At 36.5% G+C, this 22,258-nt stretch overlaps 1 protein-coding gene and 1 non-coding gene across 2 annotated transcripts in view; both read left to right on the forward strand.

Moving 5' to 3' along the window:
* IL1RAPL1 (interleukin 1 receptor accessory protein like 1) overlaps positions 1–22,258 on the forward strand; it is a 700,437-nt gene that overhangs the window by 505,615 nt on the left and 172,564 nt on the right. The gene's annotated exons all lie outside the window — the stretch shown is intronic.
* On the forward strand, positions 19,098–19,201 carry LOC112582457. Its single transcript, XR_003106987.1, has one exon. It is a non-coding gene; the product is annotated as a U6 spliceosomal RNA (small nuclear RNA).

A 22,258-nucleotide genomic window follows, 5' to 3' on the forward strand; every position in this document is an offset into this window, starting at 1 on the left:
TGCAGATGACACCACCCTTATGGCAGAAAGTGAAGAGGAACTAAAAAGCCTCTTGATGAAAGTGAAAGAGGAGAGTGAAAAAGTTGGCTTAAAGCTCAACATTCAGAAAACGAAGATCATGGCATCTGGTCCCATCACTTCATGGGAAATAGATGGGGAAACAGTGGAAACAGTGTCAGACTTTATTTTTCTGGGCTCCAAAATCACTGCAGATGGTGACTGCAGCCATGAAATTAAAAGATGCTTACTCCTTGGAAGGAAAGTTATGCCCAACCTTGATAGCATATTCAAAAGCAGAGACATCACTTTGCCAACAAAGGTTCGTCTAGTCAAGGCTATGGTTTTTCCTGTGGTCATGTATGGATGTGAGACTTGGACTGTGAAGAAGGCTGAGCGCCGAAGAATTGATGCTTTTGAACTGTGGTGTTGGAGAAGACGCTTGAGGGTCCCTTGGACTGCAAGGAGATCCAACCAGTCCATTCTAAAGGAGATCAGCCCTGGGATTTCTTTGGAAGGAATGATGCTAAAGCTGAAACTCCAGTACTTTGGCCACCTCATGCGAAGAGTTGACTCATTGGAAAAGACCCTGATGCTGGGAGGGATTGTGGGCAGGAGGAGAAGGGGACGACAGAGGATGAGATGGCTGGATGGCATCACTGACTCAATGGACGTGCGTCTGGGTGAACTCCAGGAGTTGGTGATGGACAGGGAGCCCTGGCGTGCTGCGATTCATGGGGTCGCAAAGAGTGGGACACGACTGAGCGACTGAACTGAACTGAAAGAACATGCATTGATGCTACAAATATTTATTGAGTGCCTATATGTGCCAGACACTCTTTAGGCACCTGGGCTACATTAGGGAACAGAATAGTTCCAGATTCCTGTTTCTGTGGATGTGATATTCTAGTGAGGGACCGTAGACTATGAATAACACGTATAATAAAAAATAAGTGCCCTAATATGTTAGAAAGTGATACATTTATGGGAGAAAATAGAGAATGTAGAAAATACAGCAGTTTTCATCAGGGTCATGAAGCAACCTTAATCCTACTCTAATCTTATCTCCTTGAATTTGAAATTGAAGCTTTTGCATTTTTTGTAGACATCAATTCTTAAACGGTCAAGCCAAGATCTTTATCAGAAATCTCTGATATATTCATGCTTAGTCTGTTGATGCTTTGAATCACTGAATAAATGTAAAACAATAGACTAGTCTTTCCATTTTAATTAATAACTTGCCATAATTAACTATGTTTATGCAAAGGAAGAGAAACAATAATACTTTAGGTAAAGTATTAATAATACTTTAATAATCAATCAATTCAGGTTGTGTTTATTGTAGCTTTTTATTGGTGCATCATTTGTCTCATTATTTTTGCATATGCTTAAAGCAGTGAATCTGGAACATCAAATGTTATGCTTTGTTTTTTGAGGAATTCTATTCACATGAATTTTAATCCACATGGATATCTCTTTCTAGTGTTGAATACAAAGGAAAAATGTTCTGTTGTGTATATGTGGGTGTTGGTTTTGAAGAAATTATATTCACATGTGGCTTAATCCACCTTAAAGTTTTCTTTTTATTAAAGCTTATGGGAAATTACTGAAGTAAAATTTCATGATAGCAAGTCACTCAGTAACATTCCCCAAAAATAACAGTTAGAAGTTATTTTGTTAACTGTCAGGAGAATGAACTGAGGGCAATCATCTCTTTAGGCAGTGGGCAAACAGCCCAGTTATGAACCCTGAACTCATTCAGCTAAGAAATCTATATATGATACCATTGTCTATTAAACTTGACTTCCTTTTAACCAGTTTTATGCTAGGTTTGGATTCTCACTTTTTATTGCAAGGTACACTGGAAAAATTGAAGAAAAGGATAATCTTGTTCTGGGTGATTGGTAACTTTGGGAAAATTAAATTTCTTGGGTATCTTTCTGGCAATAGTTAGAAGTGAAACAACTTTTTTTCCCCAACAGATTGAAACAACTTATTTCCTCCAGAGTAATAGAGTTTGCATTTGACATCAGATAAGTGATTCTTCTAATTTGTCTAGGCTTTCAGCAAACTATTGAAAAAAATCCTTTCATTTATTTTCCATCTTTCTTCTTGAGATTCTTTTTATAGCTCAAGGTGTTCTTGGAGATTGGGGGTTGGCAATCCAGCTCGTAATAGGAATCTCAGAAAAAACTTACTATTAAGCGTTCAAGCTTCTCAAATCAAACTCAGTATTTAACAGCAAAATAATATTATGCAGAGTTTTCTGATTATAAAAAGACAGATAGTGACTTTGGGAGAATGATTGTATCTGTAAGCCATTGAATGAACATTTATAAGCCTAATACTCCTTGATGAATTTCCTTCTGTCTCATATTATTCTTGAGTATTTAGCTCATGAGGCTAAAGGAGAAGCTAATCAGCATAAACATTTTATCACTGACATATATTTGGTGCCTTTCTGTTTCTTTAAAGAAATAAAGTTGCTCTTTAATGTTTTGGTGAATTTATATGATTTCTTTGGGAAAGTTACCACTAGGATTCACCATAAATTACAGCAGTATACTTAGTGCTATTCAGAAAAAATTTCATCCCTTTCCCTGTTTCTGTGAAGGTTTATTTCCTTTTAATGTCTCTTTAATTCCCCTTATTTAAAGCCTAAGTCTCAAACATTCATGGCTCTTATTACAGCCTATAAAATATGTGCTTAATGCCATTATCCTTTCTAAAAATTTTCTTCAATCCTTACAGTTTAATCACATATCTTGCTTGTAACTAAACTCAACAATATATGTAAATTGTTAGAACTTGGGTAAAACAAAATGATGAAAAATATTATATGGTGTTGTGACTTTTTAGCAGTGGTTGCATCACTTGTTTTATAAAATTATTTTATTTAACTTTTAAAGTTATATTTACACATCATCTGTATCTACTAAAATCAAACCAACGTTTAGATAGAGTATTTTTAAAACCAAGAACCTTGGTGCCATTCTTGGTTTTTCCTTCTTTCTCACCTCTGACATCTAATCCATCAGGTCCTATTGGTTGTGCCTCAAATTTGGCCCTGTACCTGTCCATAACTCTTCTATCACCATCTTATTCCAAGCTTCCTCACTCTTCTCTATAATCCATTCTCCACACAGCAGTGAAAGCCACTTCTGAAAAGTTAATTGGGTTGAACCACTTTCATACTTAAAACTGCTCAATTACTTCCTGGAATCAAGTGCAGACAGGCCCCCCTTCTTCCTTCTCTGATCTCATCTCCTGTCACATCCCTTTCTGGTCACATACCAAGCTCTACTAGAGTTTTGGCTCTTGTTCTTTCAAATGCCACAAACCTCTTTCTCTGCTTCATGAGTTCTACCTTCTCATCCCTCAGGTCTAAGCTCAGATATCATCACTCCAAAGAAGTCTTCTGACCACCCAGCCCAAAGTAGCCCAAAGTCAATCCCTATTATAGCTCCCAATTCTGTTTATTTCATTTTGGTTAGGTACATCTGAAATTACTTGTTTATTTATTTGTTTCCTTGTTATTCCATCTCCCCCTCCCCACAACCCCCTTATAATTTCCAAGAGAGTACGGTCCTTATCTTAGTACAATACTTGAAATCTTAGGTCATGATCTAACACATAGTTAATACTGTACATAGATTGCTGAATGGATAGTATATTAATGTGTCAAAATTCAGGGTATGTATTGAACAAGTTTTTTTTTTTTTTTGGAAGCATTGATTCTTAAACATTTTTATCTCATGAACTGTCAAGTTATCTTACTCTGAAGAGTAGTAAAAACTACTCTTAGTTTTTAAGTCAGTTTAAAGTTTTTAAGTTTTTAAGTCAGTTTAAAATTGACTTAGTGTTAGCAGGCTTTTCTGTTCATTAGAAACACATTTTCTACCAGTGGAATTTAATTTTGGCAAAGCATTGAACAGATCTTTAGTTACAGAAATCATGCTCAAGTTGTCTTTCATCCTCACTTATTCCAGAAATCCCATGTTTAGAGTTGGTTTTTTTTTTTAGTTTACATTTTGATTCATATTAAGATAGAAATATTCCTGGAATGATTAGCACTTTAAACTAGTTCAACCATTTGAGTATAAGGTCTGAGGCTCTAAGAGGATGTTTTGAGAAGGAAGAAGGGCAAACATGAGAATACCAGGAAGCTGAGACTTAGGCAGAAGGGAAACACCCAGAGGGTGGGAGCCACTCAGAAATTATCTTCTTGTAGGGCAGGCAGAGGTGTATCTTCCTGGCTCTGTCACTAAATGTGTAAATTTAGACATGTTATTCTGTCTTTATATGAAAAATTAAGAGATTCAGCTGGTGTTCTCTAAATAATTCCAGGTTGGTGATTCTATGCTCAGTCATTTTTACCCATGATCAACACTACTTCTCATGTATAATGGGAAATATAAAAGAGCTGATGTAATTAAAAACCAATATGGTTTCTGTAAATGCAATAACACAGGAAAAACAGCAAAAGACCTTGAATTCAATTTTTAGCGTATTATTTCATTCCACATGTATTCATCATGTTTCATTATGCATGTGTTCAGACATGAATGTCTATGCATGTGCACATTCACAAGCACATTGCCTCCTTCACTGAGAAATTACAGCACTGTTATCCATCCAGAGGCACTGGCTCTGAGAAGTGAAACAGAAGATACTTTTCTCTTATGCAGGAGCTTATAAGCCACTCCAATTTCTGATTTTCTTCATTATATTGCATTGTATTTTAGCAGTATTAGTTTGAGCCACAATGTGCACAACCATAAGAAGTTGAGAAGATTAACAAGAGATCATCTATTTCTTCCTTCAATTCAACTTCCTTTCAGACAACTCATTCTTGGTGATTCTCTTTTTTTAAATTACTTTCCTTCCTTTCAGCTAGCTACTCCCATGATTAATCTATTAGTACATGGTCCATTGTAACTGATAATGTGATTGTTAATGTGTAGTTGGTAATATGATTGTTGTTGTTGCTGTTGTTTAGTTTCTCAGTCATGTAAGACTCTTTGTGACCCCATGGACTGTAGCCTGCCAGGCTCCTCTGTCCATGAGATATTCCAGGCAAGAATACTGGAGTGGGTTGACATTTTCTTCTCCAGGAGATCTTCCCAACCCAGGGATCAAACCTGCATCTCCTGCATTAAAAGTGGATATTTTATCCCCTGAGCCTCCAGGCAATGTGATAACCATGAGCAATTACTGTTGCAGTAATATTTTAATATTAAACTTAATATTTTGTGAGTATTTTTATTCTCAATCAGGGTCACAATTACACTTATTATATTATTATACTTAATACACCTATTGCTTATTGTATTTACAATAATCATCATGATCAAAAGTGATCCACTGATTCTTTCAGGAAACACTCAATACATAGTTGGGGAGTGAGTGAATAAAGGTAATGTTGGAATTAAAATGCATTCTAAACATTTCCACAAAACACTTCATTTAAAAACATGGGGCTGGGAGGAGCACAGGGTTGGAAGCTATGTACCAGAACAGTTATATCTTTTTTCCATAGCATGAGATCCTATCCTCATTAAAATACATATAATATGTAGCTATTGCTCCAAGAGGACCTGCTGTGTCCTGTTGAAATTACCCTTGCTAGTCTGTGGATTAACTAGCAGTAGGGGAGAAGAGAGCTTATGTTTGTTTCTACCTGTGTATAAATGACTGAAAAACAGAAGTAGTAATGATTAACATTCTGCTTTTAAAAGTATAATTATAAATTTGACAAAGGAGCAGCTTTATTTTTAGTGTACTTCATCTGTTTGTTATGAATGGTATGTTCAGGTCATGCTTTTTTTTTGCATTCATTTTCCATTTTTGTGGAATTGGAGCAAACTCATCCAATGTATCAGTGAAATTTAAAACTGTACTTGAAAATGAAAGAAGGCATTATTTTTAAGGAGTGAGTATAAATAAATCATCAAAACTTTAATACTCTTCCAAAAATAGTCTAAAAACATACTTACCTCAATCTGTTGTTTCCCCCAAGTAGATGCTTTAAATTTCAATTAGAAAAACTAACCAGACCAATATGTCCATTCAGCAGTTTTCAGGTTCGTAGAGCCAACTTTGTTAGAATCCTACATTTAGAGACAGGTGGGAGATCCTTGGGTCTTCCCTGGTGGCTTAGATGGTTAAGAATCTGCCTGCAATGCAGGAGACCTGGGTTCAATCCATTGCAACCTGCCAGGTTAACCAAATTATGTCAAATGTACCAACACTTAGTCGCAAATAAGCACAAAAACTGTTGCTGAGCTTAGGCCTTTAAGTCTTCACTCACAATCTGTAGGAATTCTAGTCACCATGATAAATGAGAGACGTTCATCATGAGGACAATCAGCCAACCTTCCATTTAGATCAGAGAACAGAATCTTCCATGAAATAGAATAGAGGGCAGACCAAAGAGAGTTTAGATCTAGACCTAGTGCGCTTATCTGAAGATATTAGGCTCCTGGTATTGCCAAGGACTTGTGCCTTATTCATGGTAAGGCCCAAAAAATCTCCCTAGCTATCTGAACATCTTGAACACCACTTATTTCATCAATGAATAATTATTTTGAGCATGTCTTTTTTGAATTTATGAAACCTCTAGTGTAGCTTTTGTTAATGATACTTGAAATTCTTATATAACCATTTTTAAAGTGTGAATTTTTATTAGGGAACCAAAAATGCTCTCCACCTTAGATATGAATCAAAGTTAATTTACAGATACATAATTCACAAGGAAGTGAATTTTTTTATTAGTGTAGTGTTTTAAATTTTCTTTAATTGGAGAATAATTGCTTTACAATATTGTGCTGATTTCTGCTGTACAACAGAGTGAGTCAGCTTGCTGTGTGCTGTGCTTAGTCGCTCAGTTGTGTTCAACTCTTTGCGACCCCATGGACTGTAGCCCGCCAGGCTCCTCTGTCCATGGGAATTCTTCAGGCAAGAATACTGGAGTGGGTTGCCATTCCCTCCTCCAGGGGATCTTCCCATCCCAGGGATCAAACCCAGGTCTCCCACATTATAGGCAGATTCTTTAGCATCTGAGCCATCAGGGAAGTGAATCAGCTATATGTATACATATATCCCCTCCCTCTTTAGTCCCCCTACAACCCCCGATCCCATCCTTCTAGGTCACCACAGAGTACCCAGCTGAGCTCCCTGTGCTATACAGCAGCTTCCCACTAGCTAGCTATGTTACACGTGGTAAGTATGTCAGTTTTTACCATGTCATTGCTACTCTCTCAGTTCATCCCACCTTCTCTTTCTCCCATGTGTGAGAGAGTGTGTGACTTGTGTCCACAAGTCAATCCTCTATGTGTGCATCTTTATTCCTGCCCTGCAAATAGGTTCATCAGTTCCATCTTTCTAGATTCTGGGAAGCCCTGGCCTCTGATATTCACATATGGTTCTTCGCTATCCAAACCTCAAGTCATATGTCACACTGCTTTGAGACCTTCTCTACCACCTTCCCTCAGATATCTCAGCAACACCCCTAGCCAGGCACTCTTTACATCCATACCTGCCTTCTATTCTCCAGAGTATTTTTCACCAACTATAAGTTTCTTATTTGTGTTGGTTGCTTTTTGTCCTTGTACTGTGAGTATAACATAAATTCAGTAAAATCAAGAATCTTGCCTCTTTTCCGCTCTATTTTATATGCTTTGGCACATAGTAGGAGTCCAATTTGTTGAATAAAGGAATGAGGACTCCCACCTGGCAAAGTTCTTCTTTTAAGAAAGGGAGAAACAATGTGACTTTTTTCTTTTCTTTTTCTTGAAGGAGCAAAGGTGTTTTATTCAACATAGTGTGGGTATATTCAGTGTGACTTTTTCCAGTGTGGTTGAGGTCCTTGGTAATATGCTGACTTGCGAGAGCTATTCTGAGAGACCCAGAAAATGGTCCACCATACTTATGTCCAATTCTGACTTTAGTAACTGCTCAAGGAGCCACCAGGGCACCAATAGGATCACTCTGAGTGTTTCCCACTCCCTCAGCCCACCCTCCTCATCCTTCTGTTTGATAAATCACTACAAGAGGAAGAAGCTGCTGCTGCTAAGTCGCTTCAGTCGTGTCCGACTCTGTGCAACCCCATAGACGGCAGCTCACCAGGCTCCCCCATCCCTGGGATTCTCCAGGCAAGAACACTGGAGTGGGTTGCCATTTCCTTCTCTAATGCATAAAAGTAAAAAGTGAAAGTGAAGTCTCTCAGTCGTGTCTGACTCGTAGCAACCCCATGGACTGTAGCCTACTAGGCTCCTCCGTCCATGGGATTTTCCAGGCAAGAGTACTGGAGTGAGTTGCCATTGCCTTCTCCACAAGAGGAAGAAGAGTGGTATCATATTCAATGACAAGGATGGCCAGTGATCACTTGCATATTTCCAAAGAGAAACCAAAGCCACTGACTCAATCTCAGAGCCCTGGAGCAGTGGTTCTTAAAGTGTGGTCCCTAAACCAGCAGCATCACCACCACCTGGGAACTTGTTAGACGCTCATTCTCAGGACGTGCAGAATCTGAAACTTTAATTCTGTTTGAGCAAGCCCTCTGCTAAAATACGAGATCTCTTGTGCTAGGGCAGTACTGCCCAACCTCTGTTGCACTTTATAATCACCTCAGTTCAGTTCAGTCGCTCAGTTGTGTCCGACTCTTTGCAACTCCATGGACTGCAACACACCAGGCTTCCCTGTCCTTTACCAACTCCCAGAGTTTACTCAAACTCATGTCCATTGATTTGGTGATGCCATCCAACCATCTCATCCTCTGTCATCCCCTTCTCCTCCCGCCTTTATTTCCCAGCATCAGTGTCATTTCAAATAAGTCAGTTCTTCGCATCAGGTGGCCAAAGTATTGGAGTTTCACCTTCAGCATCAGTCCTTCCAATGAATATTCAGGACTGATTTCCTTTAGGATGGACTGGTTGGAACTCCTTGCAGTCCAAGGGACTCTCAAGAGTCATCTCCAACACCACAGTTCAAAAGCATCAATTTTTTGGCACACAGCTTTCTTTATAGTCCAACTCTCACATCCATACATGACTACTAGAAAAACCATACCTTTCACTAGATGGACCTTTGTTGGCAAAGTAATGTCTCTGCTTTTTAATATGCTGTCTAGGTTGGTTATAACTTTCCTTCCAAGGAGCAAGTGTCTTTTAATTTCATGGCTGCAGTCACCATCTGCAGTGATTTTGGAGACCAAAAATAGTCTGTCACTGTTTCCACTGTTTCCCCATCTATTTGCCGTGAAGTGATGGGACCAGATGCCATGATCTTAGTTTTCTGAATATTGAGTTTTAAGCCAACTTTTTCACTCTCCTCTTTTACTTTCATCGAGAGGCTCCTACCAAGAGCCACCTACCAAGCTTTAAAATTTCTCATTCCTGAGCCTCTCTGCTAGAGGTTCTGATTTAGTTGGTCTGTCATGGGCCAGGGCTCTGTTTTATTTTTAAGTTCTCCTAGGTGATGACGATAGATCTCCCAAGTTTAGAACACTCCCCTAGTATGGGAGCAGGGTAATTTCTAAGGGTTTATCTTAAGTACTTGGCAGAGGTTCTTCCTGGAAAGGAATATAATTTGGGATTCAAAAATTGTTTGCCTCACAGTTTTACAGTAGGGGAGAGGGGAAATGACTTGGCCTAAAACACAGCATAAAGTTATAAATGCTAGTATTATATAGCCTCATCCAAAGCATCAATTCATAGGGAAGCATATTAAAGCAATGTAATGTTCAAAACCAAGTTCCGTGGTAAGCATCTGCTGTAATAGAATGACTTATTCCAGAAGGGAAGTTTCATTTCAGGGAGCTTATCATGATATCAAATATGTTTTGAGTTAATGAAAACGCAGGAAGCACCAAGTTAATAGGGCAATTTTAAACCATAAAACCTAATTTAACTGCACTAAGAATGACAATGCTCCACACAAAGGAAGTTTCACAACTTGATTGATCAAATGGAGAATTACTAGGAAGCTTTGTGGCATTTCCTTTGAAGAAGAGAAGTTGGCTTCTTCAGAATATGGCTTCTTAGAATATGGTTATTTACTTCTTAATTAAATACAGAATGATTAAAAAGAGATTTCACTTTAGAAGGCCACAGAACTGCTTGTTTGATAAAATTGTTGTATGCCTTGAGACTCATTTTCATTTCAATTCCTTATGTTTGTTTCAAAAATATTTAAATAGAGGTTCTTCCAGTTCAGTTTATATATTGGGTTTTTTTAGTTGTTGTTAGAAGTAAGAAAACATTTGAATGATGGGAGAAAATGTGTTCATTCTCATTAAAAAAAAAAAACCCTTATTTTGTATAATACTGAAACTATCCCTTTTGATATACATAACTATATTTTAGCTGCTTAATTTAAAATTGAATTATTTAGTTGAAAAATTAAAAGTCAATACTAATGAAACTGAGCTACTTGTTTCTCTCATTTTATGGATATTTTATAAAGCATAAAACCAGCTGTTTCATTATAATTTTCCTGAATTGAATCTCCTTAAGGGCTCTGCTGAAATTATATTTGATCAATAGCTCTTTTAAAACTTCTCCTATAAAATTTTCTTCTTAGTAGTATTCTCTTTACGTATAAAAACTGATACCACTGTTGTGTGTTAAGACCTTATGTTAGATCTTCTTAGTTCATTAGAATGCCATATTATGGTTTCCAGAACCAATTAGGCCAATTACTAAACAGAGTATAAAAAATGTGCTACATGCAACAAGCAGTGTGCTACAAGTGGTTCACTTTTCTAATTTTGTAATTAGTTTTGGAGCATAATATATTTAGAAAGTGTGAGTAGTAGAATTTAGAGTTAAAATAGTTTAAAGGAAATATTACAAATTTAGTTCCTCAGTCACACTAGGTACATTCCCAGTGTTCAATTGCCATATGTGACTAGTGGTTACTGTATTGGACAAAATATGGAACACTTCCATCATCACTGAGTTCTACTGAGCAGTGTAGGATAGGCCTGATTGTTAGAAATATTTTTTTAAAAGCATTGCTTTCTGGAATATAATAGAATAATTGTAAGAATTCTTAAATAGAATCAAATGAAATATTAGATAAGGAAATATTATGCCACATATGGACTATTTCTTAGAACAACTGACCCTCTAGAAGAAGAGCCCTGAGTGCATTGCACGCACCATTTCCTATCAGAGTTGGTTGCCTGGAGCTGTTGGACATCTCAGCTCTGTAACTAGGTCATAAGGGTTTTGAAGGCCATATCTTTTAGCCAGTGTCCTCACGGCGCTAGCACCCAGAAAGAGTGTTGTACATAAAGAGGGCACTCAACGAATTATTACTAAAAGCACCTGGATGGCATCACTGACTCGATGGAAGTGAGTCTGAGTGAACTCCGGGAGTTGGTGATGGACAGGGAGGCCTGGTGTGCTGTGATTCATGGCGTCGCAAAGAGTTGGACACAACTGAGTGACTGAACTGAACTGAACTGAACTGAATGTGAAGCAAGGAGAGACTCCATAAATACTGACTGTGTACTTGAACAGTAGTTTGTGCCTCCTGACCCAATCCAGCACTCCATTATATGGTCATGCTGAACATTACTAAGCCATGTCCTCCCTCTGAGTCAGATGCTTCACGGTAGAGTCAAAAAAGCAATGTTCTCTCAACCACTCCCTGAACTAGAAGTTACCTACACTAATACAGAACTCCTATTCCCCATCATAACCTCCTTACACTCAGTCTAGAACCAGCCACTGAACATACACTGGCTCTCCCTGTTTCTCATGATTTAATTATTCACCTTAAATTGCAATATGGCTACCTCCAAAAAGTTTACCCATCTTTAATAGTGTCTACTGCTTTCCTTATTATGGGAGATTGATACTCCAAATACACACACACACACACACACACACACACAAAACCACACACTCACTCTCTCTCTCACATATGATAAAAGCAGTGATGAACTCTCTCCCAAACTCAGTAATATCATTTTATTTCAAAATATTTGCAATGTGTAAATTTCACAAGATACTGACCTTTCATTTAAAATTTAATTTAAGAAAGATTCTTCAGAAAAAAGTAATCTTTAAATGTTAGTTTAAAACTTTCAGAAGCACACACAAACAGCTTCATTTCTAGATTCAAGCAAGGCAAATATTTCCAAGTATTTTCTAATCTTTTTATGATTATTTAACTCAGAATAGCATATCTCTTTTCCCACTAGACTGTATGTATTGAAAAGGTACTGAGATTATTGCAAAAGAAGGTAGGATTGGAAATATTGACATGATTGTGGTCTGAAAATCTTCCCTTAATACATTGCATGTGTTTTTGAGACAGATGTTTGGAGGACATGTTTTTTAGGGCAGAACCAGCAGAAGTGTAAAGCTATGGCTGGACACCTGTTAAGCCCTTCCATGCCATCTGCTTACAGGAATGTACACATGACCTTAAAATGGCTACTACTTTTGGAGGTCATTTACTAGGGTTGAGACTATACCTCCCACAACCATGAGACTTAAAAAGAGATTTATCTCAGAAGGCAGTGTTGTCTCTAAGCATGAGCTTCATTTTATGATCTGAGCTCAAAGTCCCTGACATTTAGAAACGACAGTGTGTCAATGTGAGGTTCTTTTGAATACTCCTTCTTGGTTTTATCAGCTTTGTAAAATGTTACTAAGTGCAGTATTCAGTTTATGAAATGTTTTAACTGTTGAGAATGTGATGTTGACCAGAAAGGATAGAGTCTTTAGCTAAGATTGATCAAAGATAGTTCAGTGAGTAACTGTTTTAAAAGTGGGATGGTGGTGGTGATGTTTGATGGTTTTGAAGAGAGATAAAAGGATCCCCTAGTTGTTGTTTTAAAATAAATGTTCAATTTTATGTCTTTTAAAAGGTTTTCTATCATAACATTTTATGTTTGGAATTACAATGAATCAAGGAAATGTTTTTAAAAATATTCATTATTCATAGTTAAGGGAAATATAATTCTGCTATCTAAAAAGGAATTTAATGACTTCCAATACATCTTAATGTTAAACACTTATATGATTTTGGAATTGTTCTTGGAAATTTTATGAATGAATATCCCAAGAATGTGCATGTTTCTGTGTGTACAGATATGTTTGTCTGTGTTTGATTTAATGGAAGCCATGGACAAATTACTATCCCATTTATTTGAATAACTTGCTCAGTGTAAGAATCACTGAAAGAAAATAGGCATAGAAATGTTTAATAACTAGCTTCTAGTAGACTCATCAGAGAAAAATTGTGATAGAGGAACTGAGACTTAAAAAAGCAAGCTTGGTAATATCCTAGATTGGTTTATATGAGAAAGAAAAAATTAATTTAGCTTTTAAAATTATAATAACATTAACAGCAATAAAACACACCGATGATTCTGAAACTACCTGAGGTTAAGTACCACGGTTTTTTGTTTTGTTTTGCTTTCATTTCCAGTTCCTTAAGGACCAATACTTCAATAAAAAATCATAAAAATCAATAACTAGAAATGGTAATTTTTTTAAGAAAACAAAGCCATACAAAAGTAGCCAAGGATTTTTATTGTTTCATTCAGAAGATGTTATCAGATTGCTATAAAAGTTATTAAATGCTTACCCTCACTTTATATACTTCTTTTATGGAAGAACAATAAAAACAATTTGTAGACTAGCTCTGGTCTGTGGCCACATTTTAAATAGAATTGCTCTACAGCACCATGTATTAAACTGAGGACGTGAGTATATTCTCAGAGAGTTATGAAATACCTGCAGAAAAATAGTATATATTTATATATTAGGTATATCATATTTTATTTTGATGATAATATTAAAAATAGGATAAGTGCATTCTTTGTTATCTGTCTGACCAGAAAGTACCAATGCATGATATAAGTGTCCAGATCTGTGTTTGTGTTTTCAATCAAGTCGGCCACAAGTAATATTCTAAATGTCAAGGTCTGATGAATAAAGACAAGAGGATAAATAAAGAATGTGATATTTTGGAGAGTCACTTTTGTTAAATGGGAAAGCTGGGCTTTGAATCAAAGTATTTTAATTCCAACTTTAATGTGCTTTGTTTTAGTTTTAATACAAATGCATACCATAAATGAATTGATTTATGGGAATTTTTCATTTTGAAGCAGATTTTATCACTTCATACCATATGATAAAGTAATAAAACCAGACCCTTAATTCCACTCTTTTTCTATCACAACTTACATAATATTTTCCCCTGTACTACTTTTATTTGTATAAATGCACATTTTAATGCAAAAGTAGAAGCCAATAATCAAATATTTGTGAAATCCACCTTTGACTCAATGAGGAAGCACATTAAATGTAAATATTAGAGGCATGATCCATATTCTCGAGGTTTTTAATTTTCCTTCTTTTGGGGGGGTATGTGGGCAAAGAAGAGTTACAAGCATGTAAATGCAGGATAATATCTTATGTATTAATATTTCATAACTAAATATACAAGGAATTCAGAGAAAAGGAGGCTCAAGCTCAATCTGAGCTGGCTTCATCAATGGTAGCCTCACCAAGGAGCCTGACCAAACTTCAGTATGAATTGTGTTTCCCTCCTTTTAAAAAATAAATAGATGTACAGTTGACCCTTAAACAGCACAGGTTTGAACTGCACAGATCCACTTACACACAGATTTTTTTCAATAGATATGTATGACAGTGCTACATGGTCTGTGGTTGGTTGAATCTATGGATGAAGAACCATGGACATGTAGAATCCACTGAAAAGTTTTATGTGAATTATTGACTCTGTGAAGGGTCAGCACCCCTAACCCCTGCCTTGTTCACAGGTCAACTGTATATTATGGCTACTTGAATGATTTTCTAACACTGAACATCTGAACATTAATTGTGATGTAAAAAATAAACTAAAAACTTTTGTAGGTCCCACTAATTTAGTAATAAAGACTCTGGCAATTAGTTATTTTCCTTAATGATTGCATAAAACTGATTAGTTAAATTACAAATCTTTTATTTGTAGATGAGTTTTCAGTATTTCTACTTTTTGTATGATGTCATTGCTCAATGACAAAATATTACTTAGTGAAGGATTTGGGAACGTATTAAAGTTATTTAGCATTCATTGCAATGGTACATGGTGAAATATGCACTTCCATTTGTGCAGTATGTCAATCACCATTCCACCTTGACAAAGGGAACAAAAGTAAACATTTTATCAATGAAGAATTCCCAGGGTCACATTGTAGCAGATGAGTTGGGACTGATATAGCTTCCCCAAACATCCCATTAAAATAGCTACACATAAACATGTGCTGGTGTGCAATGTGATGTGCTTGTGTAAATGTTTCCATTTAGGGAACTGTCCAGCATTAGTACCAAAAATACTCCACTTACTTTGTGCATATGCCAGGACTGAGTAAATCGTTTCTCATCAGAAAAAGGGTCTGTACCTAACTTTTTCTAAATAGTATCTATTAAAATTGTTCTATATTACAAGAGAAACGAAAGATTTTCCTGAAGGTTCAAAGTAGCCACATTTTTCTGACAGTATGTTCCCACTAAAAGAGGTGAAAAATTTAGAAGATATCTTGGTGTCCTCAAAAAGAAGTAAGAATACATGATCACTATTAATTAAAAAACTGGGAACCCTAGGGAGAAAATTTAACGATGAAGGGCAGAGGTGCAAAAGAACTTGTTAAAACAAGAAAGGAATGAGAGGAAAATCAAATGCAATGAGGAATCTAAAAGCTGCATTTAAAGGTATTATAATATGAAATGACAGAGAAAGCTGAACAAATTATATCAGTCAATGAAGCAATGTCTCCAGAATACAAAGTAAAATAAAAATATATAGGAGAATGAATGAGTTGTAGGGGGCAGAAAATATATATCTAACCTCATAAACACTTCCGATTTAAATGAAGAAACCATAAAATCAAAAAGTGGTCAGTATATTTGCAACAAATAATTACAAAGACGCGATAATGGTAGTGATGTAGTCCAGGAACATGGCCGCAGTTCCTGAAGCAGTCTTATGACCTAACTTTAATGCTTCTCTTCCATAATCAGAAGCATACTTGCCCCTCCAGGGACCCACCCAGTGGGCTAGGCAAAAGTCAGGCCTATGGGCACCCCTGGTATTAGGTCCCAAGACATGACTGTTCCCTGAAACAGACTTGAAGATGCAGAAGAAAACTCAGTGACCCCAAAGACAAGCCATTTGAAATTATCCAGTTGGTAAAAAAGAATGAAAAAGACCTACGTGATTTATCGACCATCATCAGGATAACCAGTATATGCACTAAGGGAGCACAAGAAGGAACAGAGAATGAGAAAGGGTCAGAAAGCTCATTTAAAGAAATAATGAGGAACATCTTCCAAAATCTGGAGAAGGAAATGAACATTCAGATCCATGATGTTCAGAGAACCTCTAGTAGGCTGAAATCAAGACAACTTCAGTGAGACACTGAGACACATTATATTGTCAACAATCTAAGACAGACTTCCAGTTTCTGATTCCACACATAAGGAACTTGGAGGATGCATCTCCATCCTCACAGCAACTAAAAAGCTGAACAGACTGAAAAACCAACAGCTCTTCATGGGTCCACAAGAGAGATGAATAAAGAATAAAGACACAGACAAGGAAATACAAGAGAGTCATGGCTCATCAGAGTGGAAACTCATGAATAGTAACTGCTACAGAAAACGGTGCTGGGTAGGAAAACCTGAACTATAACTCACAAAAAGTTATCTTTTCTGACCACAGTGGTATGAAACTAGAAGTTAATAACAGGAGGAAAGATGGGAAATTCACAATTATGTGGAAAGTAAACAACACACTCCTGAAAAACCAATGGAGCAAAACAGAGAAGTGAAATTAGACAATACTTGAGATGATTAATCATACACTGAAGAGATATCTGCACTCCCGTGTCCATTGCAGCATTAGTCATAATAACCAAGATATGACAACAACCTAAGTGTCCATTGGTGAAATGAGTGGATAAAGAAAATTATACACATACACACTGGATTATTATTCAGGTGTAAGAAATCCTGCTAATTGCAACAAATGGATGAACCTGGAGAACACTATGCTAAGTGAAATAATCCAAAGACAGACAAATACTGCATGAACTTACTGCATGATCTCATTATGTGGAATCTAAAAAAGTCAGATTCACAGAAGCAAATAGTAGAATGGTGGTTGCCAGAGCTGGGGGGTGGGGAAAATGAGGTATTGGTCAAAGACTGCTGCTGCTGCTGCTAAGTCGCTTCAGTTGTGTCCGACTCTGTGCGACCCCATAGTCGGCAGCCCACCAGGCACCGCTGTCCCCGGGATTCTCCAAGCAAGAACACTGGAGTGGGTTGCCATTTCCTTCTCCAGTGCATGAAATTGAAACGTGAAAGTGAAGTCTCTCAGTCGTGTCCGACTCTTTGCGACCCCATGGACTGAGCCTACCAGGCTCCTCCATCCATGGGATTTTCCAGGCAAGAGTACTGGAGTGGGGTGCCATTGCCTTCTCCAGGTCAAAGACTACAAAGTTTCAATTATGCAGGATGAATAAATCTTGTTGTTCAGGTCATTCAGTCGTGTCTGACACTTTGCGACCCCATAGACTGAAGCACACCAGGCTTCCCTGTCCTTCACTATCTCCCAGAGCTTACTCAAACTCACGTCCATTGAGTCGGTGATGCCATCCAACCATCTCATCCTCTGTCATCCCCTTCTTCTTCTTGTCTGACAAAATGTGGTCCACTGGAGAAGGGAATGGCAAGCCACTTCAGGATTCTTGTCTTGAGAACCCCACGAACAGTATGAATAAATCCTGGAGAAGTATTATATACATCATGATGACTGTAGTTAATAATATTCTATTGTGTACTTGAAATTTGCTAAGATAGTGTATCTTAAGTGTTCAGTTCAGTTCAGTTGCTCAGTCGTGTCCAACTCTTTGTGACCCCATGAACCACAGCACGCCAGGCCTCCCTGTCCATCACCAACTCCCAGAGTCCACCCAAACCCATGCCCATTGAGTTGGTGATGCCATCCAACCATCTCATCCTCTGTCATCCCCTTCTCCTGCCCTCAATCTTTCCCAGCATCAAGGTCTTTTCAAATGAGTCAGCTTTTCGCATCAGGTGGCCAAGGTATTGGAGTTTCAGCTTCAACATCCGTCCTTCCAGTGAACACCCAGGACTGATCTCCTTTAGGATGGACTGGTTGGATCTCCTCACAGTCCAAGGGACTCTCAAGAATCTTCTCCAACACTTCAAAAGCATCAGTTCTTTGGTGCTCAGCTTCTTTATAGGCCAACTCTCACATCTAGCTAAAAAAAAAAAAAAAAGTAACTATGCAAGGTGATTTATGTTAATTAGCTTGATAGTGGTAATCATTTCACAGTATATATGTTTATCAAAACATCATAGGAACGTTCCTGGAGGTCCAATGGCTAAGACTTTGCCTTCCAATGCAGGGGAGGCAGGTTCGATCCCTGGTCTGCGAGCTAAGATCCCACATGCCTCATAGTCAAAAAACTAAAACATAAAACAGAAACAATATTATAACAAATACAATAAAGGATTTAAAAATGGTCCACATTAAAAAAAAAACTTAAAGAATAGTGTTGTACACATGATGTACATACAAATTTTATTTATCAATTATGTCACAATAAAGATGGGGGGAAAATATGGGTCTAGCTTATCTTAAGATGAGCAGACAAGTCAATGGATAGGACAAATGACCCTGAATTAAATAAATCAAAAATGTAAGTATTCATACATACACAGACACACATGTATAGAGACATACATATATGTGTGTATTTTTATATAATAATTTAGGGAGCTTATATGAAAAATGAAACCATAAGACATGTGGAAAAGTTACTGGTTAATGAATCTCAAGATAGATAACAATTTTCCATGATTTTTTTTTTATTAAAAAAGAAGACAGATGGTCCTCACAAGAGAAAAGATTCTGACTACATTAAAAAGAACAAAATCAAAAGATAAAAAACTTAATGACTAACTAACTAGGTTAAGTATATTCAACAGGCATGAAGAGATTGAATTTCTAATACAAAAATTGTTCTATAAATCCACTTTTTAAAAGCTGTGCTCGCTTCAGCAGCACATATACTAAAATTGGAATGATACAGAGATTAGCATGGCCCCTGTGCAAGGATGACATGCAAATTCGTGAACTGTTCCATATTTTTATGAGAGAGAAACACCTATAACCCAGATTACTGTACCCAGCAAGGATCTCATTCAAATATGAAGGAGAAATCAAAAGCTTTACAGACAAGCAAAAGCTCAGAGAATTCAGCACCACCAAACCAGCTCTTCAACAAATGCTAAAGGATCTTCTCTAGACAGGAAACACAGAAACAGTTTATAAAGTCGAACCCAAAACAACAAAGTAAATGCAAACGGGATCATACTTATCAATAATTACCTTAAATGTAAATGGGTTGAATGCCCCAACCAAAAGACAAAGCCTGGCTGAATGGATACAAAAACAAGACCCCTATATACGCTGTCTACAAGAGTCCCACCTCAAAACAAGGGACACATACAGACTGAAAGTGAAGAGTTTGAAAAAGATATTTCATGCAAATGGAGACCAAAAGAAAGCAGGAGTAGCAATACGCATATCAGATAAAATAGACTTTGAAATAATGGCTGTGAAAAAAGACAAAGGAGGACACTACATAATGATCAAAGGATCAAGAAGAAGGTATAACAATTACATATGCATCCAACATAGGAGTACTGCAATATGTAAGGCAAATGCTAACAAGTATGAAAGGGGAAATTAACAGTAACACAGTAATAGTGGGAGACTTTAATACCCCACTTACATCTATGGATAGATCAACTAAAAAGAAAATTAGCAAGGAAACACAAACTTTAAATAATACAATGGACCAGTTAGACTTAATTGATATCTATAGGACATTTCATCCTAAAACAATGAATTTCACCTGTTTCTCAAGTGCACACTGAACCTTCTCCAGGATAGATCACATCCTGGGCCATAAACCTAGCCTTGGTAAATTCAAAAAAATTGAAATCGTCTCAAGCATCTTTTCTGACCACAATGCAGTAAGATTAGATGTCAACTACAGGAAAAAACTATTAAAAATACAAACATAGGGAAGCCAAACAACACACTTCTGAATAACCAACAAATACAGAAGAAATCAGAAAATAAATAAAAAAATGCATAGAAATGAATGAAAATGAAAACAAAACAACCCAAAACCTATGGGATTCAGTAAAAGCAGTGCTAAGGGGAAGAAGGTTCATAGCAATACAAGACTACCTAAAGAAACAGGAGAGAAATCAAATAAATAACCTAACTCTACACCTAAAGCAACTAGAAAAAGAAGAAATGAAGCACCCCCAGGGTTAGTAGAAGGCAAGAAATCATAAAAGTTAGGGCAGAAATAAATACAAAATTGACAAATGAGACCATAGCCAAAATTAACAAAGCTAAAAGCTGGTTCTTTGAGAAGATAAATAAAATAGACAAACCATTAGCCAGATTCCTCAAGGAAAAAAAGGGAGAAGAAGCAAATCAACAAAATTAGAAATGGAAATGGAGACATCACAACAGACAACACAGAAATACAAGGGATCATAAAAGACTACTGTCAGCAACTATATGCCAATAAAATGGACAACTTGGAAGAAATGGACAAATTCTTAGAAAAGTATAACTTTCCAAAACTGAACCACGAAGAAATAGAAAATCTTAACAGACCCATCACAAGCACGGAAATCGAAACTGTAATCAGAAATCTTCCAACAAACAAAAGCCCAGGACCAGACGGCTTCACAGCTGATTCTACCAAAAATGTAGAGAAGAGCTAACACCTATCCTACTCAAACTCTTCCAGAAAAGTGCAGAGGAAGTAAACTTCCAAACTGATTCTATGAGGCCACCATCACCCTAATACCAAAACCAGACAAAGATGCCACAAAAAAAGTGGCATGGCTGATTCATGTCAATGTATGGCAAAACCCACCACAATATTGTAAAGTAATTAGCCTCCAATTAAATTTTTTAAAAAAAGAAAAGAAAAAGAAAAAAGAAAAGCAGCAAAGCACATGATTGAACACGTTAAAAAATGATAAGAATAAATAAAATGGTCAAGAAATTTATGGACTGTTTTCAACATCATGAATAATTTGGTAATCAAAGATATGCTAATCAAAATGATAAGATTATAATTTTTCCTGATAGTATTATCAAAAGATTTGTAAAATAGACACCTTCATACCCTGCCTCTCAGAGTAAGATTAGTAAAACTTTTGTGCAACACCTACAGGGAATTTTAGGTTGAAAGGTTTACAACATGATCTAACATTTCAAATACTAAGAATATACCCTTAAGAAAGTAATTAGACTCTTACAAAGACTTACATAATAGGAGTTTTGTCCCAGGGGTATTTATAGTAGCAAAAAATTTAAATTACCCAAATCACAAGCAATAGAGTAATTATGCCATGATCATTCAATGAAAATTTAAGATGCCTTAATAGTATGCAGCATGATAATTTACTTTTTTCCAATAAGTGAGCTGTCCCTTTTTTTTGGATTAGGATTTTTTTTTTTAAATATGATCTCACGTATAATTTTACCATAGCAGATAAAGGCAACATTGTATTAGGGTAAATTTATTTAATGATTTCTAATCTTTTAAAATTTATAGAGTTGCAGTACGGCTCATCATATTATTTTCAGTAATGCTCCATGTGTGTTTGAAAAGCTTTTGTGTTCTGAAATTGTTGGATATATTAGCTCAAGCTAGTTGGTTGCATATCTCAAATTTTATATATTGTGCTAATTTTTCTTTTTTGTTTTTGTCTGCTGTATCTATCAATTGGTAGGAGGAATTTTGAAAACATTTACTCACCTGGCCTATTTGTGTATTTGTCTTCACAATCTGTCAAGTTTTAAAACATTATATATTTTGACAATGTATTTTGAGATGCATAATTTTATAGTCTCAGTATGTATTCTAGATATGTCTTTCTGATAAGGTGAAATTCTTACTATTATATGGTGGCCTTCTTTATATCTAACAATACCTTTTCTTTAAAATCTATTTCATGTATTATTAACGTTGGCAGGCCAGCTTCATTTTATTTATATTTGCTATATATGAATATTTTATATACTATTTTGTGCACTTTTAATTTAGATGTGCCATTTATGAAGACATTTAGTTGGATTTGATCTTTCTGTTCCTGTCTGAAAATCCTTG

The sequence above is a fragment of the Bubalus bubalis genome, chromosome X (assembly GCF_019923935.1).
Source record: "Bubalus bubalis isolate 160015118507 breed Murrah chromosome X, NDDB_SH_1, whole genome shotgun sequence".
NCBI classification, from domain to species: domain Eukaryota; kingdom Metazoa; phylum Chordata; class Mammalia; order Artiodactyla; family Bovidae; genus Bubalus; species Bubalus bubalis.